Here is a 13105-nt window from a genome sequence, read left to right on the forward strand (position 1 = left end):
ATATATCTACCCAACTTAAATGCAGATTTATCAATATTTATATATACATACACACAATATATATTTATATGCACTATATATATGCACACACACACATAAAAATACAATGAGTTATTACTCAGCTCTAAAAAGAATAATTTCTTGTCATTTGCAACAAATTCGTAGATCAAGAGGGTAATATGCTAAGTGAAATAAGTCAGAAACAGAATGACAAATGCTGAATGATTTTACTCATATGTGGAATTTAAAACAAATGAACATAACAACACAGAAAAGGAGTTATAGTTATAGAAAGCAACAGGTTGTTCACAAGAAGGAGGGAAATGGGGTAAGGAAAAGAAAAAGTTGAGGGAAATTAAGAGAGAAAATTTTTCAATTGCAAATTAAATGAGTCAGGGACAAGAAATATACTGTATGGGTATTAGTAATTAACAATAAAACTTCTTTACATAGCAACAAGTCATAACTAGGTATATTCTGGTGAGCAGCTTGAAATGTATTAAAAACTGCAAACAGTATGTTGTGTAAGAGAAACCAACACAGTGTTTAGATTAAAGTACACTTCAAAAACAAGGAAACATTTTTATAGAAAAAAATTAGACTTGCAGTCAACAGAGGCAGAGGTTGGGAAAGGAGAATTTGATTAATGCACTCAAAATCTACAAACCTCCAGCCATAAAATAAACGTGTTGTAAGGATGTCCCATAGTAAAATGAAAATTACAACTAATATTGCTTTATGTGCTAAATGAATGTTGTTAAGAGAGTAGACCATAATGTTTCTCATCACAACCAAAAGACAAGTTGTATTTCTTTCAAATTGTATCTAAAAGAGATAATGAATTCTCCCTAAAGTTGCTATGATATTTATTTCATGATACTTGTAAATCAAATCACTATCCTGTGCACCTAAACTTACACAATGTTTTATGCCAATTATATCTCAAAAAAAAGTGGAAGAAAAAATGGAAAACCAATGGTCATTTTTTCTCATGTCATTTCTCATGATTGTTTTTGCAGCAAGAAATCTTGAGTCATGATATACTTATCCTAGGTAAAAATACTAATAAATAAGTTATTCTAATAAATTATACATAAAGATACTAATAAAATTAGTGTTTTGTCATGCCTTAAACTTTCTTCATGTTAAAAGCCCACTGCTTCTGTAGGCAACAAAATATCACTCTGTATATTCATCTAAGATTAGAGAATGGAAACAAATGGTAACCCTGGCTGCTTTTGCTGTGAGTGATAAAGTTCACTGTCTCTGACCGAAAGTCTCATCTCCACGACAGCATCTGTAATAAAGGAACCTGCTGGGTTGCTAAAAATCTCAGCATGGTAAAATCTCAGAACTCCTAGATTTCTTAACTGTTTTGCAATGGGAATGCAATACTGACTAAGACTTGATTTTGGATAACAATGTGGTGTTTTCTCATGGTTGCAAAAGGGGATGTGAGGATAATCCCTGTGATCCACAACAAACATTTTCGCTCAAGTGCTGGGCAAAGAACTGTAAAGGTTCTGCATTATTAGGACTGAGGACTGCTTTCAAAATGATGACTACACTCACTCTATTCCAGGTAGTCCAAGGAAAGAAAGGTTATTGCAATTTCTAGTTGAACGGGAATAAGTCAGTGGCTCAGTTGCTATAAATAAGACAACGGCTGTTCAAAGCCATAATAAATTGTGTCAACAATGAGAATAAGACGAAAAAAATTAGACATAAGCTTAAATTAAAAAGGAGACACAGTCCTGTGCTGGGCTCTGGGGACAGGAAAATGTATATACCTCAGTCCAATTCAAGGGTTCATTATAATGGCCCTAATATCAGCTTGGGATTCAATGAACAGGTAACAATTAGTATACTGGGAGAAATAAAAACTACCTATCCCTGATTGGAAGAAAATCTGGTGGCTCAATGAAACTCTAAACTCACAGAGATTCTGCTAGATGCAGAGGAATAATTCGCTGATGACTCAAATAAGACAAACAGTTGCTGCTTAACAATCCATTTTCACACACACACACACAATGGTAGACATATTTGTTGTACTTAGTGGGAAGAATTCAGTGGGCAGGTCTCAGATAATAGTTTTCAAACACCAGACTACTTTTCTACTTTTGCCAATAGTCTAGCTTTTGCAAGGTAGAATACTACAGATGGACAAATAAACAATATTCTTATTTAGGATTTCTAATTTTGAAAGTAAACTGTAGCTTTTCACTTTTCATTATAGAACCTTGTTAATATGATCGTGGTAAGAACCACTGTCTGATAAGAGAGCTGGAAACTAGCTGCTGAACCAGCCCATCTGAACACCAGACTGCTAATGTAAGCAAAAACATAGCCACCATCAGAGTTGAGCTCACAAACTTAAAAGCTTGAAATTTCTGTTGTAGGAAAAAACCACTGCCGTCCAGACAAAGTTCTCCTGCTGCAAGTGGGCTATTTTCTTCTCTTGGTAAATTTCATATTGGTGGGATGTTGCTACAGCTTACCCTGGCCCATTTGCCTTTTCTCCAGATTATCAAAGGCTTTCTTCACAACTGGTGACGCATTTTCAGGACTGAATCTTGCCATTTCAGTCTTATCAGCTGACACTGGCTGCATGATTATGAGCAGAAGCCTTAGGCTCCCTGAACTTGCCTACAATTTTTCCAGCATTTCAGGGCATTTCACATTCTGAAAATGCTTCACCTTTAATTTTAAAATAATGGGAAAAAGTCAGAGTCTTCCATGAATATTTTATATTTCTAATATCTGCAGAAATTTGGTGTTCTTGCAGTTAGATAAATCTTTAATTCCACTACCCTCACTTCCTCCTACTCCACACATTTTAGATTGCAATTGGGTTACTGAATATGACCACTCCAACCAACGGGCTAGTACCTCTAAGATGCTTCCTGTGTGAAAGTTAGAAGGGGCACAATTTATGTGGGGTGTATAAACATACATTAAATATTTGCAATGGCACTGTCTCTTCTGTGTAAATTTCTGATTCTAAGAAGTAAATTAATTAGAAGTCAGTATAGTTATTGGTAAGGGGAAGAGAATCAGCTATTTTGGGGTGGGTGGGTGATGAAGAGACAGGAAAAATTCCAGCAAATGGGAATGGAATGCTTTAGGCCTCTGGAGGCATGAATTAAGAAGAAAATAATACTTTTTCTCCTGTACCTACTTCCACTTACTCTCTTGAGTTATTAGTCCTTGGACTATGAAAAGAACTAGTTTGTGGTGAAGAGTAAAGACCATAACGAAATATTTTGAAAACCATGAGAGTTTTGTTGTTTCAGGAAAGTAGATTTTGCTTAAAGTCAACATGTATTTTTCGTTCACTAAATAGTAAAATTCATCCTTTGGCATGTGCTGTGCTTACTTTGCTGGTATACAAGTTAGACAAGGAAAGTGGGATAGACAGAAAACATCTGGAGGAGGTGGTTTCTGTGCTGAGACTGGAAAAGTGTAAGTAGGTAAAAGGAGGACACACAACTTCCAAGGATGAGCTGGAGCAAAAGTGGTGAGGTTGGAGCTAAAATAGTTGACAAGCATTTGCCTGGATGTATCTCCAGATACAGTGAAACATTAAGATATGCCAAGGTAGTCAGATGCCAATTTATAAAGAACTGACTAAACTAAGTTGAGTTTGTGGGCTTAGAGTTGGAAAAGCATTAAGTGCCACCCTGAGGATGTAAGCTGGCCTTTGGCTGGAACAGAAAAGCAATATAAATTATTGACTAGAAAATATAGTGTAGAATCTTGAGGGCAGGGAATGAAAGCACCCATTCGAATGCTTTGAGAACAGCGCAAAGAAGACCATTGATAAAATTACTTCTTAAATTCTACCACGTGCTGAATGTGCCATCTGAGACTACATCATGTGACCTTTATGATTCCAGGGATGACATAATAGAGACCATGATCCCTGGGCCGATACCTGCATTTATCTCCTGTTCCAACCTATCCTAACTTAACACTTTTAATACTTTCCAGTATGAACCAGAAACCATTTAGTACTTTTCCCACTCTCCATGTTTTAGTCTTATTCCAAATTCTTCCATTTTCTCTTCTTCCTTACAAGAAATTATTTAAATTTACTCCCATATTGTTTCATCAAATGATCATATCAAATATCTCTTTTTTTTTAAATGGTAACTTACTCCCCATTTAACTCTTAATTCTATTAAAAAATAAAAGGAAAATACAGCTACACATCTATGTTTATCGTTCAAACAAGAAATTGGCAGATATTTGTCGACATTTTTCAACATCATTTTAATCTTTGTTACCTGTATAATATGGTAATCCTGTGGTAGATCAGTTGTAATTAGGATGACGTTCATAAACTGAAGATGGCTGATGAGTTGGCCTTGAAAGAGAGGTAGCTGATGTATCAGCTATCACTGGCACTAGAATCCGTGGGTTGCTCCCAGGTTGAAGTTTATAAAAACGACCTTCATTGGCAGATATGTTGTGATATGTATTTGGAAAAGTATAAGGCTCCACCATCAGTCCAAAATAATTGCTCTGTATGGGAGACAATATGCTGTACAGAGAAGTAGAATATTTAGTTGTAATGAAGTTCACAACACGGCCATTTGCTTCAGTTTAGCTGCATTGATAGTGCCAGTGGACAGTGGTCAACTCATTTAAAATAGCACGTTGATCCACTGCAATTTGTTCTGTTGGTCTAACTGACCTTGATGATGGAGGAGAAAAATCACCTCTGATAAGGGTAGTTGTATCACCAATTATCTGGGTGGTAGAGGGCCTTCTTATTAGAGGCATGTTAAAATTTGCAGTAGGTTAAAAAGCACTTTCTCCACTAGCGTTAGCCACAAAACCAGAATTATGATTATCCACATTACCCCCTGCTTTAAAGTGCTTCTTTTTGAAATCTTCAGCCAATGAAGATACCAGAGAATCATTTTTAATCCCAACTCTTCTATTTACTCTAAGTAAAATCTGGGGACAGCCTCATTTAAAATTTGGATTATGATAGAACTGCAGCTACAACCAAAGGTGAAAATTTTTAGTAATATTTTAAATCAAAATACAAGCCAAAAATTAGCCTAACCTGTAAATCCTCAGATTTCACGTTTACAATGCAAAGATAATGTCATCAAAATATGAACATTGCTGACGATATTTTTAAGTTTCTTGTTTGGAAACTACACATTTAAATAGAATAGTCATCAAATTTAAGAAGGTAGTATTTGCAGTAATGGTTTATGCCACGTTTTAAAAGCAGCATTAATACCTTTATTTTGATTTCTGTTAAGATTCAGAGTTTCAAGCAAAGTTTCTCATAATTTTGACTTCTTAAGGTACTGTCCTCATTTTTTAGAAAAAATAAAGTATTTTAGCCTTAGTAGTTTAATACAATTTTCAAAATCTATCTTAACATTTATATTACCATAGGATGATGTACAGAATAAAATTTTATATATAAGTTACCAAGTGGTATCTAAAATTTCTGTATACCTTTCTTAAAACAGAGACTTCTTTTTCTTTTGCCAGAAAGTCAACTAGACAAGCAGATCTTTGAAAATTCTGCTGCACTTTACCAAACCCATAAAGGTTAAGCTGTCTAACTAAACTTTTCATACTTCCAATTTGAAATATTCTGAAAGGGGGCTTTCTTTCCAAAACTTCCTTCTTAAAGACATCTTCATCAATCACTATGGAAGGTCCATTATCACCCCACCAGATGGATTTAAGTTTGTCACTCGCACCTTTTTTCCAGAGTTTTCTTGGAAATGACAGAGAACGAAAATCATTATCTTCATCTGGTTCAGAGACACAATGTATGTAACATGGTCTTTTAATCAAGGATCTTTCAGACAAATACTGAACAGCATTTTCTTCAATCATAGTCTTCAAGTCCAAGTCCACAAGGAATGTTTGATTACACAATAGAGATCTACCGGGGTTTCCTGAACCAATTGGTCCATCTTTATGAGACACAACTTGAATTTCTGAAGAAAAATATGCCATCTAAAGTAACTTTATCTACAGCTACCTTTTTATTCTGCATGATTTTGAGCACTGCATCTTCAAATGCTGCTTTGGTAGGCCTGCACAGATAAACTGCTAGGCCATCACAATGGTTCTCAACCTGAGTAGCTGTGACATCACAAAACGACTGGTCTCCTAGCAACTCAAGTGTAATGTTCAGTCAGTGTTTACTTCTCATTTATCCAGTTAAAATGAAACATGTAGGATGTTTATTTTTATAGTGTGATCTGCAAATATTATCCACACAAAATCTTTTTAATAATTTAATTTTGGGGTCTATGAAATAAAACCAATATCGATCCTTTTGTACATAAATTTACACCAGATTGGGGAACAGAGTATAAATAATGCAGAAAATATATAAAATAATTTTAAATTTTGGAATTTACAGTGAAAACTGTTTAAAACCTCTACATAAAATTTATAACACTTTCATGATCAGTTGTAATTAAGGTGAAAAATAATTTGATTTGGAAATGGAAGTATGTATTTATCTGTGTACTTTACAATAAATAACTCTATATTCAAAATATTAGCAGAATAAATATCTGTTTATTTGGTATGTTTATAAATAAATGGTAAATATTTATGAAATAAAATTAGGTTAAAATAAGCAATCAAATTTAAGAAATCCCAAAGGGGGGAATTTTTGTTTTAAATTTCATTTCATTGCTATAAGTAAAACAAATGTAATTTAATATTCTACTTTAAAATTACAAAAGAGAACATATTATTGTATATTTACAAATGTTTATGTTTGCCATTCTTTCACTCAGAGGTTTTTCAGTCGCTAGAAGAAATAAATGTTTTGTCATGTTTATTATCCATACTCTTGTGGGTTCTGTTATGTGTTCCAAAATGATGTTGATAAATACATTTATGCACAAGATCCTTGGTTCAATAAGCAGTGCCTCCATTAAGGGGCAAAGAAATAAACAATCAAAAACAAAGAAACAACAGTATATGTGGTTTGGGGTGAAAAAGACCAGGCAATTCATTTTAGGTAGCAGTACATTTCTCAGTTCTGAAACAGTTGGCATTGTTAGTATAATACGGCATTTTAAGGCAAGTGTTTTGTTCACTAATTGTAAATAATAGCTATGTTCTGTATCAGTAAACTGAAGTAAATGCTGTTCTACAAAACTTTATATTTTTATTTAGTAATAAATTCCGTTAAACTGAAGCCAAATTCAAAATGAGTGATAAAATTTTTAAATAAATAAATGTACACTCAAGCTACAAAGAAAATTTTTCCTTCAGTATCTATAAATTCCATTCTAAATAAATATTAGCAACCTGAATTCATGGCATATTACAAGTATTATAAACTATAGTTAAGTTGTGTTTAGTCCTGTTACATAAATATTATTTAACATACACAAATCAATATATGTGATATCATCCCTTAAAAAACAAAGAACTCAAAAATAACAATCTCAAAAAATGTAGGAAAATTATTGACAGATCTGATCATAACTATTTTATAAAAATATTCTTTACAAATTTGCTCTACAAAGAATGTAACTAAACATAGTAAAAGCCATATATGAAAAAACCATGACTAACATCAATTTCAATATTAGCATACAGGAATGTTTTACTCTGGTCCAGTAATAAGAAAAACTAGCTCACTTACACAAGTCCTAAATTACATTACTAGAAGTCCTAGCCAGAACAATCAGTCAAGAAAAATATAAAAGTCATCCTACTTGTAAAAAAGCAGTGAATTTTTACAGATGACATAATTATGCATAGATAGAAAACTCCATAGACACCTCCAGTGACTGTTAGAAATAACCAACAAACTCAGTAAACTTGCAGAATACAAAATCAATATACAAATATTCATTGCATTTTTGTATAGTAACAACACATTATCAGAAAGAGAAATTAGGAAAACAATTGTGTGTTAACTTATATCAAATAGAATAATATAGGAATACATTTGGTATGTGAAATAAAAGATCTTAACATAGATCTATAAATTTCAGGTGCAAGAAATAAAAGAAAACAAAATAAATAGAATGATATTCTTTGCTCATGGATTGTATACAATGTGAGGAAATATTGTAATCAATCTTTTACATGTTCAATCTCTCCAGCACTAATTATTGAGGAGAATGTCTTCATTTTGTACTCTTGCTTACTTTACCATGGGTTAACTGATCATAGGTGTGAGGAATTATATCTGGTTGATCTATTCTCTTCTTTTGATTGGTGTCTGTTTTTGAGCCAGTAACATGTTGTTTTAATTACTAAAGCTTTGTAGGAGTGTTTAACATCAGAGAACTTTACACCATTAAATTTAATACTCTTATTCAAAATTATTTTGTCAACTTATGGTCTTTGTGATTATATATAAATTTTGAAATTATTTGATCTATTTAATGGAAAATTCTCATGGGTATTTTGATATGAATCACACTAAATGTAGATTCCTTTGGGTAGTATGGTTGTTTCAACCACATTGTTTCACATCGTGAACATAAGAGATCTTTTCATTTCTTTGGATAAATTTTAATTTCTTCATCAATGTTTTCTGTTTTTTTATGTTTAGGTTTTCACCTTATATATTAACTTCATTTCTAGGTGCTCTTTACATAAATATATATAATTATATATATAAAATTTGTAAACTAGTTTCCTACACAAATACAGCAGGCAGAAGGCAGTGACAAGACATATTCAAAGTCATCAATAAAATAAAACTGGGTTCTAAGATACTTTATGAAGCAAGGCTATCTTTGAGAATTGAAGGAGAGATAAATAACTTGCACACAAGCAAATACTAAAAGAATTTAGCAAGAGAAAAAGAAATAATGAAAGATCTACTCTAAATAAAATAGAAGCAGGACACTATAAAGAAGAGAAAGGCATAATTAGAAAGGCAATAGATTCAATGACTTACAACAGAATAAATATTATGTTGTAAAACAGGACATTAAAATTTTTAAGTGTCACAGAGTGAAACAGGACAATACAGGGAGTTTTCTTCTTGTTTCTGTTCTCTGTAGGATGGATTTGAGTTTGTGTTCTTTTCAGCTAAAATAAACAGATATAGTACGGGTCAATATAAATACAAAACAATGTAACCATAAATCAAATACTAACAATGAAGTCACAAAGAAAAAAGAAACCAAAATAGTAAAAGAAAACTTATCAAGCCACAAGGAGAAAAAAAATTAACAAAAAGGAAATACCAAATCACCTGGGAAATGAAGTTCATAATGGAAATAAACACCAGTCTATCAATAATTATCACAAATGTTAATGGACTTAGTGCTTCAATAAAAAGATATATATTGTCAGATGGGATAATATAACAAGACCCTACATTATGAAGCATACAAGAGACCCACATTAGTAAGAGGAACACACATCAATTGAAAATCAGAAGATGGAAAATTATATTCCATGCAAATGCACTTGACAGGAAAGCAGGACTAGCAGTACTGACTTCACACAAAATAGAATTTACAAGAAAGGCCATAGAGAAAGATAAACAAGGACATGACATAATGATTAAAGAAGTAATACAACGTGAGGATATTATACTCATTATGATATATGCACTCAATATAGGAGCACCTAAAAGAAAAGCAAATACTAATAGATAAAAAGAGAGAAATCCCTGGGAACACAATCACAGTAGGAGACTACAGCTTCCCATTACCACCACTGGACTGGTCTTTCACACAGAAAATTAATAAGGGAACAAAGATACTAAAAGTCATTATAAAATAATTAGAGATGGTTGACATTTTCAAAACAGTACTTCTCCCCAAAAGAGAATATACGTTCTTTTCCTGTGCACATGGAACATTTTCTAGGAAAGATTATGAACTCAGGCACTGAAGAAGCCTCAACAAATTTAAGAAGATAATAATAATTTCAAGCAGCTTTTCTGAGTATAATAGCATGAAACTAGAAATCAATCACGGAAAACCAGGGAGGAAAATAACAGCATCCAGATTAAAAACATGGTACTAAAACAAGGGGGGTAGGTGATGAAATAAAAGAATAAATTAAAAAATATCTTGAGAAATATGACAAAACACTACACAAAGTCTATGGAATACAGTAACAGCACTCTTAAGAGGGAAGTTCAGAGTGACAAGACCCTCCTAAAAGTAGAAGAACATTTTGTAATAAATAATCTAATTTTCTATGTAAACTAATCAAGAAAAGAAGAGCAAACAAAACCAAAAGTCAGCAGAAAGAAGGAAAAAATAAAGATGAAGGGAGGAAGAATAAAATAAAGTTAAAAAATAGAAAAAAAATCAATCAAACTCTTTTTTGAAGTAGTAAACAAAATAGACAAATCTCTGGACAGGCTCACCAGCAAGAAAAGAGAGAGAACAAAAATAATATAAGAAATGAAAATGGAGAAACTACAAAGTGTACAACAAATTTACAATACATCATAAGGGAATACCATAAGCAACTGTATGGAAACAAACTGGATAACCAGGAAGAAATGGAGAAGTTTTTGGAAACATTCATCCCAGCAATATTGCATCAAGAAGAGATTAACCATTTGAATAGACAGATCACCAAAACTGGAATAGAATTATCAATTAAATAAAAAAATCTCTGCAAACGAAATTCAGACCCAAATAGCTTCACTGAGGAAATTGACCAAACATAGAAGGAAAAATCCATACAATTCCAACTCAAATTCTTCCAAAAGATTGATATGGAGGAGTACTCCCAATCTCACACCATAAGGTCAAAATCAAACCGATAAGAAAACCAAAGACACTACCCCAAGAAGAATACTATAGGCCAATATCATTGATAAACATAGATGTAAATGTCCTTAAGAAATTATTAACAAACAGAATCCAACAGCATTTAAAAAAAAGATCATTCACCATGAACAAGTTGGGTTCATCCCAGGAACACAAGGATGGTTTAACATATGCAAATCAATTAATAAATTATGAAACACCATATCAAAAAAAGAGAAGACAAAAACGATATGATCATCTCAGTAGATGCAGAAAAAGCATTTGATATAATTTAACACCTATTTGCAATAAAAGTTCTTATCACAGTGGGCATAGAGGGACCATATTTCAACATAATGAAAACTATTTACCACAAACTTATAGCCAGCAAAATACTCAATGGTGAAAAACTGGAAAACTTCCCACAAAAACCTGAGACAAGACAAGGATGCCCATTCTCACACTTTCAATTCAATATAGTCTTGGAATTCTTACCCACAACGATCAGGCAAGAAAAAGAAATAAAAATTCAGACTGGGAAAGAAGAGGTAAAATTGCCACGATATTCAGACATGACACTATATATAGAAAATTGTAAAAGCTTCACAAAATATAACTTAGGCAATAAAAGGAAATGGGAAAGGTAGACATAGTAATGTACAAACCATTTAGATTTCTTTACACTACCATTGAATCAACAGGAAAACAAAGTATAGAAACATCCCCTTTTATAACTTCACCCAAAACTATAAAATGTTTAATCAAAACTCTGACCAAGGAAGCAAATGACTTATACATAGAAAACAAGAAAACATTGATTAAGGTAATCAAGAAAGATTTGAAGAATTGAAAAGATACCCAATGGTCTAATAATTGAAGAAATACTATTGTTTAAATGGCCATACTGCCCAAGGCAATCCACAGACTTAATCGGAGTTCCTATCAAATTATGCAAAACATTTCTTTTTAGGAATGAAACAAATGATTATATGACTTATATATAATCAAAAAAAAATCCATAATTTCCAAAACAATATTGAAGACAAAGAAATAGGCTGGAGGAATAACCCGCCTGGACTCCATACACTTTTGCAGAGCTACAATAATCAAAACGACATGATATTGGTACAGAAACAGACATATGGACAAATGCAACAGAATAGAGAGCCTAGGAGTAAATCTACAGGCCTATGTTCAATTAATATTTGACAGAGTAGCCAAGAATATGACAGAGAAAATTCCATCTCTTCACCAACTGGTGTTGGGAAAACTGGATAGCAGCATCAGAGCAATGGAGTTGGAACACTCCTTCACTCCATACACAAGTATAAACTCAAAATGACTTGAAGACTTAAACATAAGCCAAGACACAGTAAATCTCCTAGAAGAAAACATACGCAAAACACTCTGAGATGAATCTCAGCAATTATCTTATAGAACAGCCTACCCAGGTAATGGATGTAAGAGCAAATTTAATAAATGGGACCTAATTAAACTTATGAGCTTTTGCACAGTAAAGTGAACCATAAACAAGTCAAAATGACAACCTACAGGATTAAAGAAAATATTTAGAAGTGATGCAACTGAAAAAGGCTAAATTTCTAAAATATAAAGGGTTCATACAACCTAATAATAATAAAAAAAAAACAAGAAACCCAATATGAAAATTTTCAAAAGCCCTAAGCAAGCAAATCTCCATTAGAGACATACAAATACCACATAGAAATATGAAAAAAAAATTGCTCACTATCTTTATCAGAGAAGGGAAATTCAAAACTTTAATGAAGTATCAACTCACAATAGTCACAATGGCCATCATTCAAAACTCCACAAACAATAAATGCTGGGGAAGCTGTAGAGAAAGTGACCACTCCTACACTGTTGGTAGGAATAGAGTTTGTTGCAGTCTTTGTGGAAAACAGGACGGTGATTCCTCAAAAGAATAAAACTAGACTTAACATATGATCCAGCAATCCCACATCTGGGTATATATCAAAGAGAACCCTAATTCAAAAAGACACCTGCACCCCAATATTCTTAGCAGTGCTATAGACAAGAGCCACGACATGGAAGCACACTAATTGTCCATCAAGAGATGACAATATGCAGAATTTATGCCATATTTACACAATGGAATTATATTCTGCCATAAAAAATGATAAAACAATGACAAATGCAGCAAAATGGATGTCCCAAATAGTGTCATTCTAATTGAAGTGAGCCAGAAAGAGAAAGAAAAATAATACATGACATCACATATGTAGAACATTAAAAAAATTTTGGATGAGAACACTATGATTCCATTTACAAAAGTGAAACAAACTTGCAGACCTACTTAATAATCTCATGGTTACTGA

At 32.7% G+C, this 13105-nt stretch overlaps 1 long non-coding RNA gene across 3 annotated transcripts in view; it reads right to left on the reverse strand.

The window, feature by feature from the left end:
* Nucleotides 1-6132, reverse strand: part of LOC140694153 (uncharacterized) — a 36617-nt gene extending 30485 nt beyond the window's left edge. Inside the window, exons 1-2 of one of the 3 annotated variants that reach the window (XR_012069905.1) lie at nt 6023-6132; nt 4290-4546 (exon numbers count right to left, since the gene is read on the reverse strand). This is a non-coding gene — a long non-coding RNA (uncharacterized lncRNA). The other 2 variants (XR_012069906.1, XR_012069907.1) reach the window with 2 other exon arrangements.
* Nucleotides 6133-13105: the final 6973 nt, after the last annotated feature.

Source organism: Vicugna pacos, unplaced genomic scaffold (genome assembly GCF_048564905.1).
Source record: "Vicugna pacos unplaced genomic scaffold, VicPac4 scaffold_20, whole genome shotgun sequence".
Taxonomy (NCBI): domain Eukaryota; kingdom Metazoa; phylum Chordata; class Mammalia; order Artiodactyla; family Camelidae; genus Vicugna; species Vicugna pacos.